Raw genomic sequence first — 16,601 nt, forward strand, 5'->3', positions numbered from 1 at the left:
TCAAACTCAAATTTTGTTTTAAACTTAACCTCTTTTGATTTGGGCATTTCGAATTTGAAAAATATTAGCTAAACTTGTTGTATAACCCTTTCTAATTGGGATCTATTGTCATTCTCTATGTGATATCGTTTAATGATTAATGTATGTTTAAATTTCCAAAACCTTATGATCTTTTATTTAAAGTTTTGAACTTAAATTCTGGTTCATTTCAAATTCAAATTTAAATGTTTTAGTACTTATTTGCAACAAACTCAGCAATATCTTTATGATTCTTTTATAGACAGTGCTTCAAACCTAAACGCTCTCTATTTTGTGAATCCTTGTGTGTTAATTTGATGAGTTATAACATTTGAAATGTAAAATTCTAAGATTTAAATCTTGCCTTACTTAATTTATTGCATCCCATATAGAATCAACGACGCTCGACGACGGGAATTACGAGTTGGTCTTAAGACAAGACCAAGGCTTTTCAGAAGACCCAGCGCAAGTCATCGAGGGACTAACTGAAGCCCCGAACCCAAGTTCGGAAGCCTCAGACACTCCTACCCCCAACCTCACTCAAGAAGGCAAGCCCCGGACATATCCCATTACTTTGTTTACACTACAATCTACGTCTATTTATATTATATCTTGCATTAAGTCTAGGAGTTGAAGTGAAACCCTAGTTGCATGTGATCTTAGGAATCTAATGTATTGCTCCCGAGTCCTTATCGCTTGGATGCTCTGCTAAATAGGACCGGTAAAAGTAGGGTGATCTCCTGCTCCCGAGTCCTTATCGCTTGGATGCTCTGCTAAATAGGACCGGTAAAAGTAGGGTGATTTCCTGTCACTCGCGCGATATAGGAGTTGTATGTTTACAATGCAGCAACCACTATAAGGATGATGGACAGGGTCATGTGCTGTATCATGACCTAAGGATTATCCTGTCTGTTTTGATAAAAGTTTTAAGGTCAAAATGTGTGGTAGTGGTGGCTAAGCTTTTGAAAGTATTAGCCACATGCCGCGAAATATGGTAAGCGGTAAGCCTAGTACCCGATTGGCCCGGCGAATGGAACGCGTCTCCACCACTCGACTTTTATTTTATGTTTACACGCACTGACGTGTGGGAGTACGTTCTGCATGGCAGACAGGAATACGGGTTTTGTAGTCGCGCTACAGACGTATGTCCTGCACGAGTGATGTGCGTACGGTCCTGCAGTTGCTTGTGGTGGCCCCGATCCATAACCCGGAATATGAGGGAAACGGTTGCTTCGGAACGCCCTGTTGGTATTCCAAGCATGTGTGTTAGGTTTACCTTGCAAGGTTAAATTTGATTCGGATCGTCCGCCTCTCACGAGGATTGAGACTGCTTATCCCTTCTGCCATATCGAGTAAAAAGTTTAATTGTTGATGGAATAAACTTGTTGAATGATAATCTATATCATGCTTGTGTAGTATAGGTGCTTACCTAGAATGGCTAATCAAGCTAGAATCTGAAAGCTAAAACTTGAAAATAGTTTATACTCTCTGTTGCTTTTCAGCTGAAAATAAACTCAAAGCCCCATATAGTACCTTCATGAGTCTAGTTATGGGTTAAAGTATACCCAAACTCGGGTAAGCCTTGCTGAGTATTAGAATACTCAGCCTTGCCAATATCTGTTTCAGGTATGACCTTCGAGAACCCCACGGACAACCTTGTGTGGCCAACGTCCGTTCCTTATGGCTGGTCCGTGGAGTGGGACCCGTCCCCGGCCGGCAGTGACCCTCTGGAGTGACACCAGGCCCAGGGCTAAGCGTGGTGTCCGCCTTCGCGACATGTGTAGTCGCGTAAACTTTTCTTTCCGCTGTGAGTTTGGACAAGCCGTTACGCTTGTTAGTTTGTACACTGTTTGTATAAGTTTACTTATATTTGAACTCGACTTGTAATAATGTATGTATGGCTGTAAATTAAAAGTTGACGAGCTATTCTGTGATGTGAACTCACCTTCGTGCGAGGCAAACCTGCTTCGATCCTGTTGAACCGTGGTTGTATCGGGCGGAGACCCGACAGACCAAGGGATTGTTCCGTTTGAAGTGCGTTAAGCTGATGGCTATTGTACGGCGATCATTAGCGCACTTGAGCCGGAATAATTCAGGCGGTTCTGCCACAACAGTCCTCTGAGCACAATCAATCTTCACACCCCATCTAACAAGGGTCTCCATTCCCAAGATCACATCGATACCCTTGGTGTCTAGCACCATGAGATTAGCACTGAACTCTACCCCTCTTATGACAACACTGACTCTGGGACAGAAGATATGAGACCTCAACTGCCCTCCCGGTGAAGATACCAACATGCCCCTCTTTAATGTGCTAGTATGGATGCCATGATGCTCAACAAAAGACCGAGTAATGAAGGAATGCGTAGCACCAGTATCGAAAAGCACTGTAGCAGGGTGAGTATTGACCATGAACGTACCAATAACCACGTTGGAAGCCTCGGCCGCTGACTCAGCCGTCACGTGGTTCACCCTGCCCTGGGATGGCGCCTTGGGCTAAGCTGGGCGCCCCTGCTGTCCCGACTGCGCCTTCCGAGGACAGACGTTGGCGTAGTGTCCCGGCTCACCACAGTGAAAGCACACCCGTGGGAGTGCTGGAGCCTGCTGCCCGACAGGAGGAGTAGGCACTCCCTGCCGCGGAGCTGGTGGAGCCGGTGAAGCAGAGCATGCCGGAGGTGCTGGAAGCCTCTGGCCCTGTCCCGCCTGCTGCTGCTGCTGAGTACGAGATGGGTACTGCTGCTGTCGCTGCTGGTACTGCTGGATCTGCCTCTGCTGCTGCTGCTGCGGGTACTGGTACCGAGGCCGAGTGTTGCTGCTAGACGCAGCAGGAGCCATCTTCCTCTTCTTGTCCTCAATCTCCCGGCGCTTGCGCTCGGTGTTGAGGGCAGCGTCAACCGGCTGGTTGAAGTTGTCGAAGCAGTGGTTCATGAGCGCGTACTCCAGGTGGTCATCCAGTCCCTCCCTGAAGCGCTCCTGCTTATCGCCATCATTGGCTACCTCAGCGGGTGCGTAGCGAGCGAGCTGGAGGAAACGATCACGGTACTCGGTCACCATCATAACCCCCTGAAATGATAATCACCGGAAAAAGAGGATGGAAATTTACTCAGCATTCCTTATAACAAGGGTGGGTTTGAGCTCAAAAAGAAATTGCGGAAAGATTTTACTCTAATTTACCTGCTTAAGCGCAAGGAACTCCTTGTGCTTCATCTTCATTACTCCAGCAGGGATGTGGTGGTTCTTGAAACGCTCCCAGAACTGGACCCAAGTGAAAGCGTCACGGTCCCGAGCTGGGTAGGACTCCCACCAATCAAGAGCTGAGCCTCGCAGCTGCCCTGCTGCGTACAGGACTCGCTCCCTGTCGTCGCACTGAGCGACATCCAACTGGCGCTCCACTGAACGAAGCCAGTCGTCAGCCTGGAGTGGATCAGCCGCATGAGAGAACGTCGGCGGATGACCCCTCAGAAAGTCCGCGCGCCTGTCGCGGGGCTGCTGCGGTGGAGGAGGTGGTGGCTGAGCGTGAATCTGCTGCAACGTCTAAACAGTGTTGTTTAGAGTGGCCATCATCTGCATCTGGAGCTGGAAGAACTGCTCCGGAGTCAGAGGTGGAGGCATCGGCAGCGGCTGGTGGGTACTCTGGTTGTTCTGCCCTTGCTAGCCAGAACTGGTGCCGGTGATCCTGGTGTTCACCATCTGTTTGCAGCAGAGCAAAATTTATAAGAGATAGATATTGTACAACTTCCGGAAAGAAAGCTCTGACAGGATAAAATAGAGAGAAAAGAATGTACGGTTTTACCCCCAACGTTCTAACTCAATTTTGATTACTTAATTCAGGTTTGTATTAAAGTCGATTTGCATGAGCAAGTTTAACTTCTAAACTATGCAATCAACCAAAAATCCAAATCAAACATTTTGCACAATCACAAACATTCAATATTCAAACGTTAGCCGAGTTTATCACTCCACTCGACCAAAACAAACAGGCGCTCTAGAGTATTTTTGCAAAGGCATCCTAGACTTATGAGAACAGTCAGAAAATTGCAGGCCACGTCTACTGAAATTATCTGACTAATTCTTGGAAAAATACAGGGAGGATTGGCAAATTGGGGTTTAGAGCTCAAGAAATAAAAGCAGAAATGAAGGTTTGGGTTTTGCGGAAGCAAGGCAAGCGAAAGGAAATCTCTATACTCGACCATTTCTATCTAGGCTTCATCCTACAGTCGACACGGCTCTAATACCAATCCTGTCACACCTGATTTATAAGAACATAAATCGAGCAATCATATATGCGCCAGGATCAATTCACGCATATATACAACAGAATCATCAAGATATCACAACACGTATCTCGAAATAAAAGCGTATAAATTATAAATGAATATCTTGATTACAACTGAATCAAGGATCAGTTCAAGGAATGCGAAAGCGTAAAATAAATACATGAAGAATAGGGCGCCACAGGGATGTCGGCTGGGAGACAACGCCTAGAAATCATCGAGTCCGCTGATGTAGTCCTCCACGTCGCCTGGTACTGAGCAGCAGTCGAAGATATCCCAGAGAGAACAAAAGAGAGGAAGAGGCAAGTGTGAGTACGCAACTTGTACTCAGCAAATATAACACAAACTATGAGGCTCTAAGGTTAGCTGATTCAACTACATTAGCTTTTAATCTTGGCAAATTTTATTTAAGCTCTTTACTACAAGTGGATGAATTACCATAACCCAAGTTACATAATAATTAATCAGGATTAACATGAGACTACTGAAAACCAAGCAAACCACCAAGGTACAACCCACTAATCAGACGGAGGATCTGGGCCGCTCATGACCGTGAGCACGGCTAGTATACCAGTTTTACACTCTCAAGAGGTTGCACAACTTTACCCACAAGTCGTGAGCTACGCTAGTTGTTCATCACACTTCCTTAGGTGAGATGACTAGCAAGCACACTACGAGACCGTTACAAAGGATCACGTTAGTAAGGTGTAACCGCTAAGGTTTCTGGATCAACGACGATGGGGCCCACCTCCGAGGGTACAAGACACACAACACAGACCAAGCCGGAGGAGCAAGGACAATTAAAGCTTACCACCCCTCTTGCCCCGCAGGTAAGTTACTCCCAAACCAAAATGACCTAATTAGTAAGTCAAGACCGTCCCATTCCAGTCTTGTGGTTGCGCGGTTGTCCCAGATTGTCGCTCTATGAACCGGTCCTTATGGAGAGTGGCCAACCAAGCACTAAGCACCGTGCTGGCCCCCTAAACCATATTTCTAACAAAAACATATTTTAAGGAGACGTGAGCCACTCAAGCACACAGCACAGAGGGCCACTTCCAGAATTAAGTTGCATATAACCATTAATCAAATTTAATTCAAAAGGACCGAGATGGATGAGAGCGCAGTACCTAGCACAACTAACCAAAATGCAACCCAAGGTATATATATAAAGGATAAGGTGGCTAGGAAGTCCTTATAGGCATACAGAATTAAAATGCAGTATGAAATTGTATTTAAAAGTGATAGGATGTTCATGTTATACTTGCCTTCCTCACAGTTCTCCTGCTGCTGCTCAAAGGGCTCTGAAGAAAGGGGCTCCTGGTACTTGTCCAAAGGCTCAGCATCTACTCACGATCGCAACGCCAAAACATGGTCCAGCATATACACATACATGCAAACAAATAGAAAAAAATAAGAAACAATACAACAATACAGAAAACAGCACACAAAACTATGATAGAATTATTCTACGCATTATAACGATCGCGTGAGCGTGAAAACCAACTAAAACGGAGCTAAGACGCGAAAACTAGGGCTAAAACAAGGTCCAGGGACCTTTCTGTAAGAAAACAGAAATTCCCAAGGGGTTCTGCGCAAAAACTAAGGGCTAAAATGAAATTAACCCATAAACTTCAGGTTTAGACTGCAAAACCACGCATCCAGGGACAGCGGACGCTATTTCTGGAAAGTTCAAGGGCTTCGGTGCAAAAATAGGGCTTAACTGGAATTATCTTTGAACGGAGGTGGACTGCGGGTTGATTTCGGGAAAACCCATGGGCTCTTTAACAAAATAGCCAGACTGAAGGGGTATCTTCTAATCTGGATGGTTGGATCTAGATCTGACGACTCGGACACGTTCCAGTTTGGATGGTCCGATCTGGATCGGACCGGTCCGATTTGACACAACGCGGCCGGCGGCGGGGGGGTCGCCGGAGATTGGTTTCCGCGGCGGCTCGCCACCGGAGCTGGGCGATCTCAGTGCTCCGGGAGTCAAATTGAACGGGGCTTGCGTCTGTCGCGATCAGTGTGACATGCGTGATCCACCTGAGGCACTTGTGGGCCTCGGGGTTGTTCGGGATTGCGCGCGCGGCGGCGGAACCGGGTTTGCGCGGCGGAGCTCGCCGGCATGTGGTGTTCCGGCTAAAGAAACGGGCTAAGGTCCATGACATCTAGCGCAAAAAGGACCAAGGGAACGATGTGGTGCTCACCGAGGGCTCGAACTGGCCGGAGAAACAGCGCAGGGTGGTCGGCGGCGAGGGCCGAGCGGCGGGGACGGGCGGCGCTCGCGGAGGAAGACGATGCAGGGGCCTCCGTGCTTCTGGTCACCGTGGGTCGACTCGTGGAGATCCTGCGGAGGTCCTACGGGGGTTAGGAAGGTCCGGGGATCACCGACGGCGAGGAATCGCAAGAGCGGAGCAGGATACCGGCAGCGGTCCTCGGGCTCGATTCCAGCGCGGGCAGAACTCGGGGTCGAGGGTGGAAGCCTCGGGGAGCTTCCTGGCGGTGAGGCGAAGATGAGGTGGGGGTTGGCCGGGGCTGGGGCGCAACAGGGCGGCCGGCCCACGGCGGAGCAGAGGTGCTGCACGGCGGAGCAAACGGCCGGTGGTGCTAGGGATTCGGGGCGGCTGCAGTGCGGCGGTAGGGCACAAGGAGGGTTTAGGGGAAGGGTTATAGGGGCCAATTAAGGATGGGGCTGGCGGTTTGGGCGTGCGTGCCCCAGTGGAGATTGCGGCCGTGATCCGCGCGGGAGAAGCGGATCGTGCAACTGCTCGGCGCGATCCTGGCTCGGGGAAGGAAGCTTCTGGAAGGAGGGCGCGCACAGGAGACTAGCCGATGGGCTCGTGCTCGGGTACGGGGTGGAGCGGGGCCACGTGCAGCGACGGCATGGCGGGGCGGAATAGAGAGAACCGGCGCGGGGAAGAAGAAGGAAAGGAAGGAGATGGAAACCCGACAGGTGGGGTCGGGCTGAGGGAATGACTGAGAAAGAAGGGGGCTGCGGAAATGACTGAGAAAGAAGGAAATGACTGAGAAAAGAATGAATGAATGAGAGAAGAAGGAATGACTGACCTACTTTCCTGTTTCCTTCCTTCTCCTTTTCGAACCAACTCAAATCCATTTGAATTCAACACAAATTTGAATTCAACTCCTATGCACTCAACCAAATAAAACTTATGCACCAGCATGAATGCCAAACATGTTGAGCTAAAATAAATTTTAATTCTTTGTGAATTAAATTATAAATAAATGCAAGCTAGGCAAAATAAATTCTTAGAAAATTACTGGAGCCCAATTAAATTCATTATAAATCTCGAAATTTTACCTTAGGGTGTTACAATCAAGCAGTCTCAATCTCCGCGAGAAACGGACGATTCCTGAATCGAATTTCAGCCTTGCAGGGGTAAACCTAACTCACACGCTTGGAACATCAACGATTGTTCCGAAGCAACCGTTTGCCTCTCATTCCGACTCGTGGATCAGATCCACCACAAGCAACTGCAGGACCATACACACATCCAATATGCAGGATGTACGTCTATAGAGCGACTACACGACCGTACTTCTGGTTGCCCTGCAACACGTATTCCCACACGTCGAATCAAGTAACAGGAAAAACCAAATACGAGTGGTGGGAGGTATGTCCACTCCTCAGGCCGATTGATTACTAGGCTTACCGCTTACCATATTTCGCGGCATGTGGCTAGTACTTTCAAACGCTTAACCACCGCTACCACACACTGCGACCTTATCAAATTCACCAACACAGACGGGGTATCATCTCAACCATGATACCTCACGTAAATCTCGTTCGTCATCCTTATAGTGAATACAGGAATGTAAACATTGCAACTCCTATATCGCGCAAGTGTCAGGACTCAAGTGCTAGTATTCAATACACTGGTTCCTAGGAAAATATAACTAGGGTTTCTCATACAATTCCTAAGAACGTAATGCATAGATAGGTATAAATAATATAGCTTGCAGTGTAAATAAAGTAGGGGTTATGTCCGGGGCTTGCCTTCTTAAGTGGGGTTGGGGGTAGGAACGTCAAAGTTTTCCAAACTTTGGTTCGGAGCTTCAGTTAGATTTCCGATGGTGTTCCCGGGGTCTTCAGCTGATTCCACTCCTTGTTCCGGGATCAGTTCGTAGTCTCCGTCGGCGAGAGTCGTCGAGTCTATATGATATGCAAAGGTGTAGGTTAATGATTGCATGTACTTTTATTTTATTTCACGATAAAGTTGCAATCCAATAGAAATACAATTTACTCATTACTCATATCATTTACTTTTCTACTGGGCAGTCATTTATCGGGTATTAACCATTTTATCTAGTTATATTAAGCAACAGGGTTGGTTACCCTAAATATTTAACTAATGGCATGGGGTAACATGTTGAGTTAGTTTTAAATATTTAAACTAATTATATTTAATAACTTTATCTATTTGCTTTGCTAATTATTTATACTAACCCTAGGTTATTATTTAACTATGGACTTATTTTATTTAGATAAGAGTATAACATTGTCATAGCATGTTCTATTTGTTTTGGTGGTTTTACACCTAATCCTAGGTTGAGAATTTAGGGACAGGTTACACTACTCAAGAACAATACCTCAAAATATTTTCATGATTTTTGAACATTTAAATTCATATATATTAAATATACAAGGTTAAATAGGTATTATTCTTAATTAAACTCACACAGTATGAAATTATTTCACAAATAGTAGGTTAATTATTTTTCCTAAGTCCAACATGTCAAGGCAAAACTAACACAATTGAGTTTACATTTTTACCATTTTTCTGCTTTTTATTATGCATTTTCTTAGCCTACAACTACTTAAACTTAGCATTTAAATTAGAGCACAAACTACTCAGAAACTGAAAATCAACCTATAAGGAAAGTTGTAGATCTTAAAATAAGCAACCCAACAAATTTTAGTTTACATTTTTATGATTTTTCTTTGAATTGATATGAAATTTTAAAGTTGACAGCACAAATAACACAAGGGGGTCCCTAATGCACTATTCACATGAGTCACATGCTTTGCAGACAGCCCCCCTGGGCTTTCGATTCTTTCAATCCTGAGGTCCTTGGCCAGAGGAGGAAGGGGAACAGGGGTTAGACGGCCATGTTCCAGCGAGGAGAGTCACCGGCGGCGAGGTCCGAGGGGAGGGAAAGCTTCAGGGGCTCACGGCAGTTTGATTGGGCCACGTGTCGAGGGTAGAGGTGACCGGAAAGGAGGATCTTTCGAGGGTAGAGGTGACCTGAAAGGGGGATCAAAGATGATGATTGTTTAAAAAGTTCTACCATGCTTGATTAGCTTTAGTTGCTTACATAGAATGGATAACCAACTAGAACCTGAAAGCTAAAAGTTGAAATTAAGTATCTATTCTTTGTTGCTTTTCAGCTAAAACTATACCCAGAACCATTATAAGCCTTCATAGTCTAGCTACATGGCTAATTATACTATGAAACAGGTAAGCCTTGCTGAGTATTAGAATACTCAGCCTTGCAATGTAACTTTTGTTCCAGGTAATTCCCCTGAGGACTCTGCTCTGCCTGTACCATGGCCCTACACACTTCCCGATGGTTGGACCGTGGAGTGGGATCCGTGCCCGGCCAACACAGGACCCTCCGAGTGATATTGAGCTTGGGCTTAGCTCAATATCCGTTTCGCGACGTCTAGTAGTGTCGCATTTTAAATTCCGCTGCAGATACTCAAACTTTGAACAGTTTGTATTAATTCGTACTAGTTAGGTTTCACTACTTTATATGTTGGAATACTAATGTAATATTATGCTTATGATGTAAAAAATTGTCGGCGCTTGTATCTCTGGACTCGCCTTCGTGCGAGGTACCTTGTTTTGATCCTGAGTTAGGTGGTTTTATCGGGACTTTACCCGACAGACCACGGGGTTATACCGGTTGAAGTGCAGCTGAGCCTTTACTAACTTCCGAGAAAGGATCAGCGCACTTGAGCTGGTGTAATTTAGGTTGGTTCTGCCACAGCTGGTATCAGAGCTAACAAGTGTACACTAGAGATATGAATTGCCCTAAAATATTTTTAGTATAAAATTTGACCAACAAAGTATTTTGCAAAACTATGATGGTTTCGTTAAGGATTGTGCTTTGTACGTAAAGCCCTAGGGTGATGTTTAATAAGGGAGATAGAGGTGGCTATAATATATATATAACTCTAACTTCCAGCATTACTTTTTTGTTAAAACTTAAACTTATGCACAATCAACTTTACATTATGTAACGACACCTTCGACGATGAGGTAAGAAGGTAAGGATCCTCAGCTAACTGAGAGTTAGTCTTCCCGTCGGTGATGCGAACCAAACGCTGTTTCTCAAGCAGTGGCCTACTTGAGATGCTGCCAATATATCAACTCAGGTTGATTATATTGGGAGTATATGGTTAGGCGCAGGGTATGGCGATCGCTGTTCATACCCCCGCATTTTGCGATACCCCGTGAATACGTTATTTCGATAACGTATGTTAATGTTGTCTGTACGACGGTAATTGTACAGATGCTGTTTTTATAGTAAACAGTAATGATTGGGAACGCTTTCATGACATGCTGGCATGAAAGGTTCATTTGAGATATATATTGTGGTGTTCTGCAGGTACGCTAATCACGAATCGGTAGGTTCTGAACGGTTAGGATTTGTCGACTAGATACTATAGGGAGAGACATATCTATATTATGCCACCGTAACAAACAACGTAAGTCCAAAGATATTTGGCAGTTATTTTGGTTTGTGAGGATGTTAGTGGGTGCATGCATCTTTGAATTGGTTGTAAATTAGAACTTGTGTTTGTGTTGTTATGGGGATACTTAGAGTATGGTTATCCACAAGTATAGTCTAGAAATGATCACACAGCCATAGGGTTTAGTATCTCAGTATCTTTGTTTCATCTGCCAAATCTATCATAACTATCTGATCTCCAGTCCTTGCTGTGACCAGAATCAAATATCTTGTTCCATTTACCTTGTTAGTTCTTAAGTTGGATGTATATCTTGGTGCATTCCAGCATTTCCTGAGCTTAACTCATATTTTTCCGCAGCCTTCTTAAATCCCTAAGGAATTTATATCCAATCTAACATTTGAATCCTTTTGATTCAGATGGCAGATGTGTAGAGGATCTATTGGGATGCTGAGGGATATGCTCACACCGCCTGCTTACATTGGGAAGGGTTTCCAAAAATCTTGTGGGATACACTTCGTATATTTCACTATCGGTACCCACCCCAATATAAGGGTCGTGAGTATATTGAGGTCGGAGTCCCTCGATGCCGTGCTACTGTCACTGTTCCCCAACATCCTATCCTTGACTGGCAATCTATTGAGATAGAAGTTGTCGGATATCGTCTCGTGGACACCTTTGAAGCAGCAGCCCTCAAGGCTATTACCACCTTTTGTGAGCAGCATCCGGAGGAAGTAGCAGCATATCCCATTGGACTGTTTCCGGTAGTTTTTTCACATGATGCTGAGTGGATCTACAGAACAAATCATTTTGGACATTTAGTTGGAAATCTCGCCGAAGAGACCCTCAAGATAGTGATCAGGTATATGAATGCTCAGTATCGTTTCCAGTCACTTAAACAAAGGTGTATGGACGACATGGTGAATTTGGCCCAGGATTTTCATAGGGATCTTACCCTGAAAGATGACCAAATTCATTCGCTTGGTCAAGGAATTGTCGGGAAAGATACTACCATTGGACATTTGGAGGTGCAAATCTTGGAGGGTGATGCTCAAATTCTCCTGCGCAACACCGTAATTGACTTCTTGCAGGAACAAGTCCATGACTTGAACCAAGAGTTAGGTGATGCCCTTGGACATATTGAAATGCTCCAAGAATAGCAAATGCCTCCTCTTGTGCCAAATGAGTTAGAAGAAGAAGAAGAAGAAGAAGAAGAACCGGAGGAAATTGAAGGCGTGTCTGAGATAGACTCCGAACATGGAGATCTAGAACCTAATCCTCAGTTCAATCATTTTTCATTCGGCAGCCATTCTTCATCTGGCAGCCAGTCTTCTGTGGGCAACCTCGATGACTTCTAATCCATTCTTGTCGTCGATATCCTAGATGTGTTTAGTGTAAATGGTGTGACATAGGGAGTGTGTAATCTAGCTTGACCTAAGGGCCACTTGTTGTATTATATGTGGCAAGAGTAGGTATGGTTGAATGGTAATTGGTAGATTACCAAGCTGTAATATACAGACCACCAGTTATGATCTATAAACTCGAGTTTCTGTTCAGTCATCTATCGATTTGTTAATCTATTGCACCATCTTTATACATTTTCTTTTTGTGTGGTATATTCTGAAAATGGAAGCAAGGATAACCTGATGTAATGGACATCTTCCATATTTTTCAGATGGTTGGCGCTACGCGTGGAACTCCTGAAGGTTTCAGGCCAGACCAGACTGTGGAGTCATCTGTTATGGATTTTCGCTTGGACACCCTTCATCAAGCAGATGCCTTGCTAATATTATCTCTGTTTCCATGTCACAAGCGCCTTTCTTCTCCACGCTTTTAGCCCACAACACACAATAGACCAATGACTATGATCACAGCACCTATAACTCTATGAAAGCAGAAATAACTGTTAACCACATAAAGATTATATTGTTGAAGTCCAGCGTGAAGTTCAAGTTCTAATTTCTTTCATGCCGTTTGGATCTCATTATCATAACCCCAAATTGGTGTTCAGAGTTTTCGTACCTTCCACTGTAGAGTTGATCACCAAGGAAAACTGCTGCCAAGATGGCTACCATGACACTTTGCCGTGGTAGGAAGACGGCAACAAATAAAGAGTGGTCCTCCCTTGTTTATGCACCAAATCTTAAGAGACCACGCAAGACCCGTTGCCACAACACCCCTCATTTGAATGATATGTGAAAGAAGTTAGGATACATTCACCTTTAAAGCTCTTCATTGTTCCCTATCCTATACTAAAAGTTTATTTCAATATTTCTTTTATGAAATTTTGTGTTGTCAATATTGATTTCCACATAATTAAAGTTTAACACTTACTCATATGTTCACAAAACTATGCAAATTATGTGTTATATTAATTTAGGATGTTTGTAGTAAAGAAAATTTAAACTAGTTTCTTAAAGTTGGTTTATGTTTCTGAATCCAAGTAGCATAAGGTATATTTGTTTAGCACATCGTCGCAAAAATAGGTTTTCACATAATTCTCTCAATTGTTACTTACTTTATATCCAATGTACAAAATTTGTGATCCAAGGACTTATGCATGTAAACAAAAGAATGAGGTTGTATATACTTTACCATGAATAGAGAAACATATTTCTATATACACCACAGTAAACATATTAATTCTTTTATGAAAATAATTATTAAAATCTAAAAAGGTATATTAAATCATCAATATCCTAGCAATATTTGGAATATGAAATAGCCAATTTGACAGAAAAGAATCATGAAGAAATAGAGAATTACAGCATATAGGATGGACAGCAGCTCTCCCCCAGAGTGCACCTTCCACCTATCAAGGTCGTTATGCAAAAACGGTGCTACAGTTAGTAGCTGCATAAGTCCCGGTGCTAAAATTATGCTAAAATTGTAGCAAATAGTGATAACTTGGCTGGGTATTTCTTCAGAACCGGGACCTATTTAAAGTACAAATGAGATCCCGGAAACCCGCAAAAAGATTGAAACAAATAATTGTGACAAAAGGAAAAGATAAAAAGCCATAAAGAGACTAGAACAAATAATTAATAAATAATATCAGTCTCAATAGGGGTTTCATGAGGAGTTTTATAACATTAAATTCTCTGTCACATCATCAATTTTGTTGACATAGCGAGAAGAGAATAGGAGGGAGTTTCATAGGATAAGAGAGGAATTTCGTCCCCATAAAACTTAGTTTCATGCTGGCATAGTTACCTAATTTTCAGTCTTGGTAACTATTCACTGAAACTGGCCTAATATAACATTGCATGAGATAGGTAAACCGTGCAGCATGACGGAAATCAAATTATTCGCCCCACCCAAATTTAAATTATTACTACCAGCAAAAAAACAGAATTTAAATTATTAAAATCATTATTTTCTTTCTACTCTATGTGCTCTAAAGATATATAGTATGCACTGTACATGGTATTAGTATCGTTGAACTTCTTTTTTTGAAACAGATATTGTTGAATATATGGGTTTCATGGAGAGTTTCATGATATTAAATTATATACCACATCATCAATTTTGCTGACATGATGAGGAGAGAGAAGGAGGAAGTTTCATGGGATGAGAGGGGAGTTTCACCCTCATAAAAGCCAGCACAATTACTTAATTTTCAGTCTTGATAACTGTACTATGAAACTGTACACTGAAACTGGTATTACATCGAGCCAATGCTAAAAAGAATGTAGAAATAATCCCCAAGCTAGTAAATAGACATGCATAACCATCCATGCAGACAATCCAAAGGCAGACAATCCAAGCAGTTGGCTAATATGAGCAGGCATCCGGCAATCCAGGTAATTCCTGGGCCCAAAACGATGTCAGTGTCGTTTCCCATTGGATTTGCTGTTAATGGTATCCCTTTATAGAGCGTGATGACGCTTGCCCCTGCTACTGTAAGCAGCGTGCCTACTACTTTCGCACAAGCCCATATACAGTTTTGGCATTCACCTTTTCAAGTCTGAATATACGTATAATATTAACATAAAAATGGATGGTGAAGTCAGCATTATTATCGTATATAAGAATTACATTAGGAGAACAAAGATCAAAGAAAAGCGTTGTGCTAGGCCTGATTGTTGAATTTGGATTCTGAGCTTGTACATGTGTTCGGATTGCAAACGCCACCCTACATATTCGTCTGTTTTTGCTGTTATTTGTCCCCAGTTAATAGGTGTTGGAAAATTTGGGCTAAGCCCATTTATTCAATAATGAATTGAGAATTAAAACATCCACAAGTTAATGTTAAGGAGTTATGTGTCAGACCCAGGGCTACGGAACTGTGTACATAATATAGTTTAAGTAGGCTTAAGAGATAAAGCCCATCTTATCTCTTATTTATCTTATTTATCTCTTATTTATTCCGTATGAATAGGAGATAAAGCTAGTCGATACAGAAAGAATCTATTTGAGTTGTATTCGGTTACGATTCCTTATCTAGTATTGAACTAGGATTCTTATAACCCTGACCTCCCGGATATATAAGGGGGCAGGGACCCATTCAAAACACAACATCAATACTGAATTCCGGTTGTCCGCATTCCATTTCGACCACTCGCTCCTATGTATGAAGAATGGCTCTTCCTTGTCTTCATCTTTTCCAATCGACTGCCTTCGGGCGGATCCACACAAGCATACAGACACTAAAGAACATCTTGTAGAATAGTGGAGGCGGGTAACAACTGCTCTTTCTTCTCGATCGAGTAGCCACCACATCAATTGGTAAGCATCCCACGGCAAAGCTAGTCTTCCTTGCTTTCCCAACAAACAATAAGACCCATAGCATGTGCACCAGGATGGTCTTTCTATCCCTATCTATTCTCACCGAACTAGACCTCTCATACCCGGGTACAGGAGAGGTAACTGCCTATGATTTATTTTATTCTTAATAAACGATATCCGCTGACTCAAGCATCTTCCCCCAAGCCCTTGCCATTAAGCTGATATCTCCCTTGCCATTAATTCAACAAGGCTTCCGAGAAAGGTATGTTACGAACCTAAGTACGCCTACCCTCCTATTAACTTTATTAATTCTGAGCTTTGGACGTTAGGAATGAGTTGAATGAATAGATGACGTACTCTCTCTAATCGGTGCAGCCTGCTGAGTGCCCTTACTCTTGGTCATAGGCTTCGGAGAGTCAGACTGGAACTACGGCTATGGGAAAGTTAGCTATGGAAGGAAAGCGTTTCACTACCTCACATCTGGTAAGTGTAGCAAGTCCAAATCCCTCATCTCATACGTTTCCCTCCACCTCCTCCGCAGGCCTCATAAGCCTCGTGGCCAGTAGGCAATGATCTGACTTGGGCGACGGAATGTGTTTTACAATAGTTCCAACGTTTGAGTAATTGAACTTGCTTCTTCACGGAGCTCCACACTTTCTTTTCTTGACTCGCAGCAACAAATAATGCTGTAATAGGTAATGTTTTAAATCCTATAAGTACTTTACTGAGTTAGGACTCTCAGCTCTTAGTTTAGTCTCGGTGCTGTTTTAGTCTAAGCCATTATACAACAATTCTGGACCCACAGCAGGAACAACAGCCTGTGGCCTCGGATGTAGATACCAGTCCCCTAGCCCCAGGAGTAGTAAGCC

The 16,601-nt window shown here is 43.6% G+C and overlaps 1 pseudogene; it reads right to left on the reverse strand.

The window, feature by feature from the left end:
* Positions 1-12,743: 12,743 nt before the first annotated feature.
* On the reverse strand, positions 12,744-15,852 carry LOC112890403 (annotated as a pseudogene).
* Positions 15,853-16,601: the final 749 nt, after the last annotated feature.

The sequence above is a fragment of the Panicum hallii genome, chromosome 4 (genome assembly GCF_002211085.1).
Source record: "Panicum hallii strain FIL2 chromosome 4, PHallii_v3.1, whole genome shotgun sequence".
NCBI lineage: Eukaryota > Viridiplantae > Streptophyta > Magnoliopsida > Poales > Poaceae > Panicum > Panicum hallii.